Genomic DNA, 12,766 nt, shown 5'->3' with positions numbered 1-12,766 from the left:
TTTTTCTCTCTCTCATTTCAGTGGTGCTGTTTGATTACTAAAATGTTTGGTGTGAATACTGAGCCATTATAGACTTAATGCTGCAGAAGCAACATCATAAGTTGTAAGAAGAGTCAAAACTATAATTTTTAACTTGCTGTTGAACTTCTAATGCAAACAAAAAGTCACAAGAACGTTTTTTTATGGAGATATGAACCTTTATTGTTCTCTCAATAAAATCAATATTCTATTGTTTTCTCATATTGTGGTGAGAATATCCAAAATTGGAATATGTAATTGTTTTTTTCTGCCATTCTTTTTATTGTGTGTACATCTGTAACAGTTTACTCAATGTCATCTGTGGCCCAAAGAAAAAGAATTACAGTCACATCATTTATCCTTTTGGTTGCTAAGCAGTTGTCCACATGATCCCATAAAACATGGAATATTAACCTATTTTAAATGTTGGTGGTTCAGTGCATCATTTACATATAATAAATATAATTACCAAGACAAAAATAATGTAATTAAATAGAAAACAATTGATTCTTCCTACCATATTACACCCATCTTCGAAAACTCAGTGGGTCCCAAAGACACATCAATGGGTTAATCTCCCCGTTCGGTAAAAGAAACACATTATTATGAGGAGAAAATTGCTGTGATGTTCCCTTCAGACTCAGATTGCATCATTTGAACATTTTGAAATTTGACCAGCATAAACTGGAGGCAAATATCCTCTGTGGGTTTAATAACAGGGCTTACTGACACATCCATCTGTGCTGCATAGGACAGAAAAGAGTTTTTCAATATTTCTAAAATCTTTGAGGTGCTATTTAGCAGTGATTAGCTTGCCTTATCTCCTCATACATCATCTTTCACCTAGCCTTGCGCCAATATTGAAGGCGACATCTAATATGATATAAGAGATTAAAATGACTCTCATGACGTTAATTTATTCCAATCCAATATCTTATAAATAAATACAAGCATAAGCTCCTAGCTGCCATAATGCATTTCAATGCCCCATTGCTCATCTTTTTATGTCTTACCCAAAGGCTTCACTGTATGCATGACCTTGACATGAGTGTCAAAGAAACAAAGGATATTGATTGAACTGTGCGTGCACATCTCAGCGGCCTTTGTGGATCTGAGAGGAATGGAATTATCATACGGGTCTTAAGAGAGGAGAAAGGCACTTGGAAACTCTGTGGGTCCAGAACACCCCCGATGCAATGATCAACAAACACACTGGCTCGAATGCACACACATACACATACACATGTGCCTAAGCAGTTCTGTGTACAGTGTATGCTGTGTGTTACAGCTACCTTTCCACCCCTTAAGAGATATGGTATATGTTCTCTACGAGTTATATATATATATATATATATATATATATATATATATATGAGAGGGTGAGAGGTGCTTAGTCTCTCTTGTTATACAGGCATGACAGTCGATTAAACTTATCATCTAACTCTCCTCAAGAAAGCAAATAAGCCTAGGTCAAATAAGTAGTTCCCAAAATGTCAAATGATTCCTCTAATTAGTGTAATCAAGAAACTATTAGGAAAAAGAAATGGCAGAAAAAGATAAATGCTTACTGGAGGAATTATGCGTTGGCTAATCTGCACATAAAGTCACGAGAGTAATCTTCCAATAACTCATCTATGATGGATCACTATTAAAGGATACTTGCCAGTCAGTTAGGTATGCAAGCCATTTGGTGAGACAGGTCCACCGTTTGCTGAAAATGAGAACTGCTCATCTATCTCTGCGCTGCACCTCTCACTTACTGCTGATGCCCAACAGTATCTGGCTCACCCTGATTAGCGTAATTTCTCCAGAGAATGGAGCGATGAATGAGTCAGATGATGGCGGTTGGAGAAGTGTAGAGGGAAACATGCTGGAGGAAAAATCAAAACGATGTTATTGTGCTACCTATTATTAGTCTCTGGAGAAAGGATTTTGATTCCCACACTTAGCACTGCTTTGAACCACACTTAAAAGAACTCTACCTGCCCTTTAGCCATGCTCACAAATTCTCTTGCCTTGTAATTATTATATCAGGATATGGTGTCTGAATAGATCTGTGTTGTTCAGAATGGACCTAAATCCTTTCATTCATCAGTAAATGGGTTTTAATGGGATGTGGGGGAGAATTAAATTGTTAGATTTGTGAAATGGAAGACAGAGAGGTGAAAGAGAGGATGGCGGCTAAAATAAAACACAAAAAGCAAACTGTACAGAATCTGTGGAGCCTCAAAGGGTTCAATATTTGATAAATGAATGCTACATTGTGGAATAAATAATTATATGTACATGTAAAGGGAAGTTTTCTGCTTTCAGCCAATCATAGGTGCTCATAGACCAGTAATGGCATGCTAACCACCTGCTAGTGAGCTAGCTAGATCCATTTGGCTACAGCGAGTCACTGTAGCTAGTTAGACTTTTGAAAAAAACACAAAAATAAAAATGCATAACATTTCATAATTATGAGTCTAGTTTTATTTTTGTTTGGCTTATTTATTAAATTATTTCAAAAATTATTGGCTCATGTACAGACCTAGATTTTATTATATCTAAACAAATAAATATTTGTTTTATAATGTCTTTATTTATTTATTTCGGTGTTTAATTCTGACCACTTTGAGGCTCCATACAGACCTACCACACAATCAGAGTCAAATATGAAAACAAAGGCGGAGGAGGGGAAGCATGTGGGTTTGAGTACATAAGGGCAGAGCCCACACCACATGGCTCTAAGCTGGGAGAAGCTTCCCTAACTCTTAATCAGTATGGTGATGAGAGTAGGATTTCTTGACTTTTCTCAGATCTGGAGAGCTCATGACTACCGGGACCTCGATAATCATGGAGGAATTTGTGTAATAGGCACATTAGGCACAATCTTCTGCAGCAACATAAATGCCAGATTGCTTGACTTTCCAAATGGAAACCGAAGCTTAAAGGAGAAGCTGTCCTAGACCACAGAATGACATCTGCCAATACATCACAAAGAACAGGCCCCTCTTAATTCTTGTCTGTGTACATTATTTTAGGAGAGGATGCAGATATGTGTATATATGCATATATATTAAGTATGTATTTTTATATATATTATATATTTTTATAGATAGTTTCCCCATTTCATAATTTCTTTTTAAGACATTTTAATTTAAATCACGGTATAGTTTATGTATTGTCGTCTTATATTATTATCTTCGATCAGAGTTCGGTATGTTATTGCTCTTTGCAGGAATGGCTACCATGCATCATGTAAATGAAGCATAACTGAAACTGAAAAATTGACATTGAGAAAGTGAGAGTGGAGGAGGACCAAGACAGAGACGTTCCCTCCTCAAATTCATCTGTTTAAGAGCTCACATTTTAGCTTCATGGCTTTTCCATGTTGCTAAAATCCTTCAGGGGATCCCCGTCACTCCTAATGAAGAAGACTATTACTCACACTGAAATAAGTTGTCACCCCATTGTATCCATGCTATTATTCATTTGTATCATCTGTGTGTCATTCTGTTTGTGGGTGAGTCTGTGTGTGTCCCTGCTGCATGATGAACGCCCCTTAAATCCCATTGAAATGCAGCAAAATTTTCCATTAAAAATAACATGAAGCTATGGTCTGACTGTCATCATATCATAGTCAGTCTGACTATGATGTACACAAGACTGTTTAGTCCTTTCTGTCAGATGACATTTCAATCAATCAATGTCATCTAAAGTGCCCCTGACTGCAAATTGCATTATTGTTTTTTTCATCTGACCCTTGAATGGAAAGTAATCTGACTCTTAGGCTCTGCTTTTTATCCTTTTTCTCTATCACACGCACACACACACACACACACACACACACACACACACACACACATCTCTTATATTTATGTCTAACTCTTTCTTATCTATCTACACTTGATGCAGAGTGAGTATATATCATCGGTGTGCTGCACAAACACCAGCTTGAAGAAAAAGTGATGATACGTGAGCTGTGTGTTTACACTGATGTTGGCTGTTACTGCTGCACGCTGTACGGAAAGAAACCATGTAAGGATGATAACAATTCATCAAATAATCAGTTGACATGACAAAGAAATATCTGTAACAAATCTGTAACAATTTTTTAATCATTTTTTCAAGCAAAAATGCCTCAACTTCACTTGTTCCAGCTTCTCAAATGTGACATTTTGCAGATTTTTTATTTGTCTAATATGATAATAAATTGAATGCCTTTGGGTTTTGGGAAAGCACAAGACATTTGTAGACAACAGCTTGGCTCATGGAACTCATGATGGATCCAATTATTAATAATCTATTTATGAATACAAATCTTCAAATAGCCTAATGACTACACGTTTAAACGTGTTAAAGATAATTGTGGAAAAACTCATTATACTATACTGACAGGCTCTGAGTTTTTCACAAGCCATTCCACTTCAGTAGCAACTGTCTTCTGTACTGCACATCTCTGCTTTGGAGTCATCTGCCAAAGTGTGGGAGCGAGGATGCTTTGCTGAATACATTCTTCTTTCCATTAGCCACACAGACACAATGAGATTCAGTCAAGCCCACTGTGGGCTGTTTACCTCAAGGTATGATGTAACAGAATGTCAGTGAACCTACACCTGGTGGAAATTATCTTGCCTTATGGAAATGATGCTGAAATACCATCGGACTTTGCATCTCTCAGTCTGAAGATGATTGCTTCAGTGCAGAGGTGAAAAGTACTTTAATGCCACTATTTTGATAGATTCTTAGAAAGAAAAAAAGACAACTACAAGTATTTTCAAAGTATATATTTTTACTTTTACACTCATAACATCATTACTAGTTTTATGACTAGAAATCATAAAAAGTATCTACATTTGATTAAATTTGACCTTTGCTAAGGTCCCATGTAACCCACATGGTTATGCAATTTCCACTTGTGAAAGGGCACTGAATGACATTTCACCTTGGAATAAACATGGGTTGCAAGTCGCCTAAAGCCACTAGGTTTGCTGGACCCAAGTGACAAACTACCGTAATATAAGTAATACACATATACACTATTTTTTAAATAAGCATATAGCATATAGATTTTAAGATGCTTATATTGTCATATCTGGATCCTTCACTTAAGTAAAATAGCATTACAACAATTTAGAAAACGTACTTATTGTAAATGTTACTCTATTACACATTATGTTTATGGATTTTTGTTAGATTGTTTGTTAGTTTGTTAAAACAGTTGTAAATGTATTCAGTTAATCATCACTGGTCAGTGGTCTGATGTGAAGGATTGCCATCATGTTAACAACACAGTCTGTTATTTCCTTGATTGAGCCAAATATTTGTCTCAGGATGTTTGTACATCGCAGGCTGTTTTGGGAAACAATTTCAGTCTTCAGCGAACATTTTTAGACATAACAAATGTCACGTCCAGGAATTATTTCAGAGAGGAACTGGCTTACTTGATTAGAAGCTACATCAGAAGATGGTTGCCTTAAAAAAAATAATATGCTGGTTATTTCATACGAATATTACATCCCTTGAAAAATACTGGTGACAAATGCTTGCTTTATTCAGTACAGCACTTGGCCTACAACATGGTCTCAGGGATTATTTCAAATATTCTGTCCTTCAACTGTTTTATCTTCCTAAAGCCTTGAGCCTCATTTGTCTTCACATTTCATGTGTATTTTAGATTTGGCAACTTTCAAGTGTGTTACTTTTGCTGTCATTCACCCTGCAGCTTTAATTTTTTCTTCATGAAGTTGTCAGTTTATCGACTGAAAGTGGAGCAATTCAACATTTCTTTCTGCAGTGGATGTGTCCTATTTTACCTTCTGTGTATTTGTTTGTGTTCTTGTTATATCCAGTGTTAAAGTCTGTTTCTTTTACTATTTCCACTTATTTTAGTTGGAGCCACAACTCAAAGCTCATCTGCTGCACAGCTACAGTGTGGGCTGCATCAGTATAAGTGCCTGGTCAGGAGGTCTGCTCTGTCTGCAGGATCATGCATGGAGATTGAAGTCACCCACACACAACTGCACATCCCCTGAGCGTTATACCTCAGTTTGACTTGTTTACAAAGTCTAACAAAAGAGCAGGGTTGGGTGAAAACAAATCCACTTAGTTGAGAAACTCTAATCAAATTAGGTGATTGCATTGGTTTGAGAGTCAGCCAAGAAAAACAGGGCGGAAGAAGATAGTGTTTTGGGATTTTTTTTTAGTTTATCAAGGTGTGAGAGTCCATCCATCCAACCTCTAGAATGCAGAGTCATGGGGAGATGGAGCCTATTCCAGCACACACAGATAACCATGATGTTGAAAAGTCATGCATAATAATACGGTACTTGCGTGCACTAATTAGCTTTTCCTGTATGTCCACTTGAAGGAGGAAGGCTTGCTGGGCCACAGTTTACCAGAATGAGTCATAAGGCAGCCAGGAGCAGATTGAGCTTGTTGTCTTTGATCTTAGTGACAGAACATTTCTGTCATCTCTTGCAATTCCTGCAGCCAAGTTGGGCTCTTTCATTTCGATGTGGTTAGACAAGAGCATTAATGTGCAAGCTGGTTTTGCTCTGGCCTCATTTTCACGTGGGAGTCTTACACTTTTAATTGTAATGGTGGTGACAGTTGGGGAACCGAATGCACAAACGTGCTGATACACCACTGAATCATTTGCAGCTACCACAACCCTGACAGCTTTCTATTAGCTGTCGTGAATAGGATGGGTTTTTTTTCTCTCAGCAAAAGAGAAAAGCAGATAAATCCTACCCTAATGCGAATTCCATTTGAAAGGCTTACTAGTACACCAAAACAGAATCACAATTTTATGCACTGCCGTGTCTCTCATGCCACCAGAGCTTTGGTCCACTGCACTTCTCCTCTCTACAGTATGTCACCGTGCTGCATGCCTTTGTCCTGCAATAATTGAGTATCACCAGGGCTCAATTCCAGCACCCTCTCATACACCTTGTGCTCTGCATGACAAGCTTTGACAAGTAATTCATAGTTTGCTGAGTACTGGTATGAATTGCTTTACGGTAATCTCCCCCCAGGGACGTGGCTTAATGTCAAACCGCCTATTTTGCTGTGCCTGTAGAATAGTTATTATGACCGAAGATGGCCTCACTCAGGTACAGTTTATGTATTTATGTCCAGGCAGGAGTGGCTTCAGGCAGTGTTTGGACAGTGAATTCCCATTGCACTACTGCAGTGGCAGCTGAGCATGACACTGAAGGAACCAAATGGTGGACATAATGAGTCTTGTTTACAATTTTCACTTCAGGGAAAGCAGAGCAATCTGCTAAATTTGGCAATGTTTGCTATTGCATGGCCTGATCCAGTACATCATTGTTGCAACACTAGTCCTAATAGTCCACCAGTGCTCTATGGCCCGCATCAGTGTTCTGCTTACTAGCCCATTACCACAGTCAGTGTCTATTTTAATAAAACGAAAAAGACGCACACAGTGGCCAATAGATTTACTATATGTTGTATAAATAAAGAATCTTATCTTATCTTTTCCATCTTTACACAGCATGTCTGAGCCTTACCCTATTATCTAAGTACCATCTTTCATAAAACCGAGGGTGAAGCCATTTGTTTGTGGAAGTTTCACTAAAGTTACGCGGTGACTATGAGTTCACAATGTCACCCTCTGAAGACACTCGGTATCTTCAAAAAAAGGAGAACAAGTGTGGGAGGAGAAGCCAGATCCCGTGCTGCTTTTATCATTCTACAACATCCTGACCCACTTTCCGCCTTGGAAAGTACAATTTGACTATTTGAACTGTAATCTGATTATAAATCCAGCACAGGTATTAGTGCTGCAGTATTTTTCTAAAAGACCAACCATGAATCTCTGAAATTTGTCATACCTCTGTTATAGGAAATCTAAAGCTGGAGGGCATTTAGCACAATCGGATTTATCTTTTAACTAAATGTGGCAAGTGTGTCATAATCATAACACAACCTTTTTTTTATGCAGCTCTGTGTGAGATCACAGAGTTTGATTACTCATTCCTTTTATTATAAAGATCACAGCTCTATAAAATCACTAGTGTTATTGATATCTTGCCCATGGCAGCATTACTGATTTTGAGCCCCATAGATGTCACTGACCACATCGATCACTATTTCCTTTCCATTAATACGAAGACCCTTCTTTCTCCAACAGTAGTAATACTGGAAGTAGAGCAACAGTGCCACCTAGTTTGTAGCACAACATGAACATCTTTGTATCAGCATGAGAGGGATCCTCTTCTGTGTCCAAGCACACATGCAACTTTTACTCTCAATGTCAAGGCATATAATTAGATCATCTGTATATTAAGATTGATTGACATAATGAGTGACAGTTTGTCACTCATTAGAGACAACCCCTGTTGTCTCTGTGCGGAGAAGAATACATCAACATACTGCTTTCAGCAATACACCAAGCAGCGCCTTCTTGAATATGTCTCTGCTGATGAATATATTTCTGGAAAGTTACACGTAGATACGAAAAGACTTTATTTAGACAGACACTAATTAGTCGTGGGTCAGCTCTTCACAGTGTTGTTAATTCCTCAGATGACACCATGCAAATGATGTCTTCCTTACATCCCTTGCAGGGCCCAAACATTGAGTCATCATGTCACTGTCAGGGGAGAAACCAAACACATTGAAAAACAAACAAACTGAAACTGTTGCAAAAGAATCGCTCTCTTTACTTTGTCTGTCACTGTGGATCAAGATAAACACAAGTCAACCTGGTCAAAAAATGTTTTGTTTTTCTGTGTGAAATGGTGCACAACCTGCACTTTTTTCCTGCTTTGTTTGGTTACAAAAGTCTTAAGGCTGATTTAAAAACTACTCAGCTAACTCCTGACTCACACTAGAGGAGTAAGATTGCGGGGGATCACTGGCACATTGAGGTCTCATTTGAAGACACCAGGGACTATATTGTTTGGACCTTAGAAATTCTGATAATGAACTCTGCAGAGGTGGGTCAGAAGTAAGTGTCAAGTCTTAGCTATGCAGTTCTGAGTCCCAGGTCAAGACCAACAGGTCCAGTTTCCAAATGAAGGCCAACAGGTTCCAAGTCAAGTAGCAAGTCAGGACAAACAAGTCCCAAGTCTCAAGTCAGGATCAACAGGTCCCAAGTCAATTGCAAATCCAGACTAACAAGTCACAAGTGAAGACTAAAGTCAAGTACCAAATCAGGACAAACAAGTCCTAAGTCGAGACCAACCACTCCCAAATCAAGTCTCAAGTTGAGACCAGCATGTCCCAAGTCAATTTCCAAGTCAAAACCAGTTAATTCCATGTTAACTCCATGTTAAGTCAAGACCAGTCTGAAGTCAACTGCAAGTCAAGACTAACATGTCACAAGTAAAGATGCTGACCAAGTCAGCGAAACAAGTTTCACTTTAAATCCCAAGGCAAGACCAAGTCAATTCCCAAATTAACCCCTTGTCCCAAGATAAGTTGGGAAGTTGGCCTGGGGACTGGATAAAAATGGCCAAATTGCACATTAAGTCACAAGCCATATGTATTACAGTCAAATTGTTGAGTTGCTAGTCCTTGTCAAGTCTAGTCTAGTCATCAAGGTCATTATTTGAGTCTGAGTGTATTTCAAGCCAAGTCACTCAAGTCCAAACCTCTGGCACTCTGACATAATGTCACATTAACATGAATGATTTGCTCAGCCAGTTAATTATCAAAACCTATTTTACACCATATGTAAAACATATGTGTAGGAACAACATGCAAAATAAACTTACAGAATAAATGTTCTTGAAGTGTCAAACTGTGTCTTTTTTGGATCTTTTGACAGAAAAAAAATTTAACCTAGAGAGAAAGTCCCAAAGAGAGAGTTTTTTTGAGCTATGCTCTCTGGCAGAATAAAAGGCATAAAAGATAAGAAGATGTTAGCCCATGTGGATAGCACCCAGTTTGTTAGAGGCCTTTTGTACAGGAATGGGAAAAGATAAATATTTTCAAATTAAAGAACTTTTTCTGGGGTGTTATTTCAGCCAAGAACCATCATTGTATACTCCAGTGGATGTTTTCTCTGTACTGTATTCTTGAGAGTTTCTTTTTGCCCATATTGAAAAACCAACATTAATGCAGATTTGGAAGCACTCCAAGGAAACAGTGTTTGAACTCCAGGCAAGTTTTTTTCTTTTTCAGCTACTTCACAAGGAGGGCTCAGAAATGGAAAAGATTTGTTTGATATTTGTCACCATGCCTCAACTGACAAATTCAAATTATAACACAGCCTTTAGGATAGATGCAGGTCCACTCGTCTTTTTCAGGTCTCAGCCTGCAAACAGTCCAGACATTCAGACTCGCAGTCTGTTTTCAGCTTTAATGCCAAGCAACCTGAACAGATTTAATATCTATCCCGAAGACTCAAATCTGCTTATGCATGAGTGATTTAAATGACCAGTGCATTAAAATGATGGGGAAGTTCATTGATTAACAGTTTAGTGACCTGCTCAATGAACATAAGTGGAAAGAACAACACAACATCATTAAAACCTTCACAAACCTGATGTGTGCTGAACTAGAGTCACAGACGTAATTTGAGGAAAACGTGCGATGGAGTGTGGCACGAGCTTTGATATGACACCTGAGGAGGTGTTTTCATTTTTTAGAGACCAATGAGCAGACATATGGCCTTTGTTTTTGTTCTCTTTTTCTTTAGATGCTGAACTGACTGCAAACACAAGCTTTGAAGTTAGGTGAATATTCTCTCCAGTGCTTGGCGCCTTGCAATCTTCTTTCATTTTTTCCCTCATTTTGACAACACCGTCCTCTACCATGGCTGAGGTGCGCTCAGGTTTCAATGCCATCCTGATGTTTAAATATAGAAGGAATGGATGATAAGGTTGAGGTGAGGCTCTGGTCAGATGAGTCACACTGAGGTTGATTGTAATATTAGAAAACAAAGTGATGACAGATGCTGCTGAGGGAACAGGGGAAGAGAAAGTTGAACAGTTCAATCCAAGGCCTCTTCTGTATATTTCCACCAAAATCACTGTGTCTAATCTTATGTCCTTGTCTATGGGATTCAGTCAGCAGATTGTCATTCAAATGTGTACAAATCCATGCTTTGAAGTTAAATCTTGGCCACAAAGCAGCTGCAAAAAAAACCAATGCACAAGAACAATAACAGCAACCGCAAATCAAAAAGCAGCCAGCACAAAGAAACAGACCATTATACAAACACAATATGACATAAATGGCAATTTCAGCTCTTGCATGGCCAATGGAAAAAAATCAATAGGTTGGTTCTGACGGACAGATTTATCCTGTAGTGTCACCGAAACAGTGAGACAAGGATTTTGTGGAGTGATTAGTGAAGCTTCTGTGGGTTTGTACAAATCTGTTTACACACTCTTGTCCAACAATGTGAAAACTCTTCCTCCTCCAGCCAAATAAAGAGAAATAACATGCACTGACAGGGATGCTATAAAGCACAATGGTAATTGTTTGACAGGAAAATGAATTTTGAGCCGTTTTTAATGGAGTATATTTGTTTAATTTTTCTCCCATAGGTCTGAATGTGTATCTTTTGTGCTCTTCTATACTTGGAAGGTAATTTACTGGCTCCTTATCTTCACTAACCAGGTTGTATTCGGGTCAGTGCTTCATGTCAAATAAGGCTGAGATTGTTCACTGTTGGTTGCTGGGAGCATGCTGGCTTCTGTAATAGCAAATTCACTAAAAGTTGTAATTTCTGCAGTATGTGACGGCTTTGTGGTGAAAACACATTGTAAAAGCCTATGATTGATTCAGGTACAGTAACCTGTTTATTTCTAGGAAATGTAATACCGCACGAATAGATGTTACATATGGAGCATCAGGCATTAAAATTTCAGGGAGCTAAAGAAGATGCTCATCCACATATGTGACCACGTACAAAATGAAAAACATAGATAAATCTACCACGCAAATCAGCATTTAAGTTGCAACACTATAAAACAGTGGTGTAAGAAGTGATCAGTCCTTGAAAAATAAATAGATTAATTTTGCTATTTTCAAATTAATTGTGACAAAGATTCCCTATCACCATGAAAAACTCCAGTATAATGTTGGTCAATTTAAAGTTTGTACTTTGGTGCTGAAGATAAGTTACTGGTGAAACTAAAAACTCAGGGATGTAGTCATGCAGGCATGCTGGAAGGCGGGGTGTAAACCCAAGAGCACACAGAGACCCAGCCCAAAGATCAAGCGTGAAGTCAGCAACAACTGTCATCCTGTCTCCTAGAAATACATTTACATATTACTAATTTGTCCTTCCAATTATGTTTTGATGGAAATGTAATTACCTGGATTATGTTCACTGGCAGCGTTTTTCAGGTCAAGGAATTTATTCCAAAGCTGTAAGAGGTAGCCAGGGTAGATGGAAGCCATACAAATTGCTCTGTTGTTACACCTACTATCAGGGTTTAGGCAACAAAAGCACTTTCATTAAAGACCTTGCACGCACACACACACACACACACACACCACATATTTTCAATTGCTCTGGCTATTTGGATGTCTAGTCAGGCTTAACCTGGGTTGAGATATGCTGGGAATTTCATCATGTTGCCAGATTTTATGAGCTAATAATTACAGGCCTTTTTCACAGCAAATATTCTGACCTGCCATTGTAGGAAAGCCATGACTGGGAGCCAGCATAAACAACGCCAGGACCCCAAAACTGAAGTAGAAATTATATTAGACATGATTGTCTTTTAACTGTATAATTTAAAAAAAAAAGGAAAAAAGACTTGATTTCACACATCAATAG

Source organism: Trachinotus anak, unplaced genomic scaffold, assembly GCF_046630095.1.
Source record: "Trachinotus anak isolate AG129_WGS33_773 ecotype Australia unplaced genomic scaffold, CSIRO_AGI_Tana_v1 ptg000016l, whole genome shotgun sequence".
Taxonomy (NCBI): domain Eukaryota; kingdom Metazoa; phylum Chordata; class Actinopteri; order Carangiformes; family Carangidae; genus Trachinotus; species Trachinotus anak.
The sequence above is the reverse complement of the archived record's forward strand: the minus strand, read 5'-3'. Positions refer to the sequence as shown.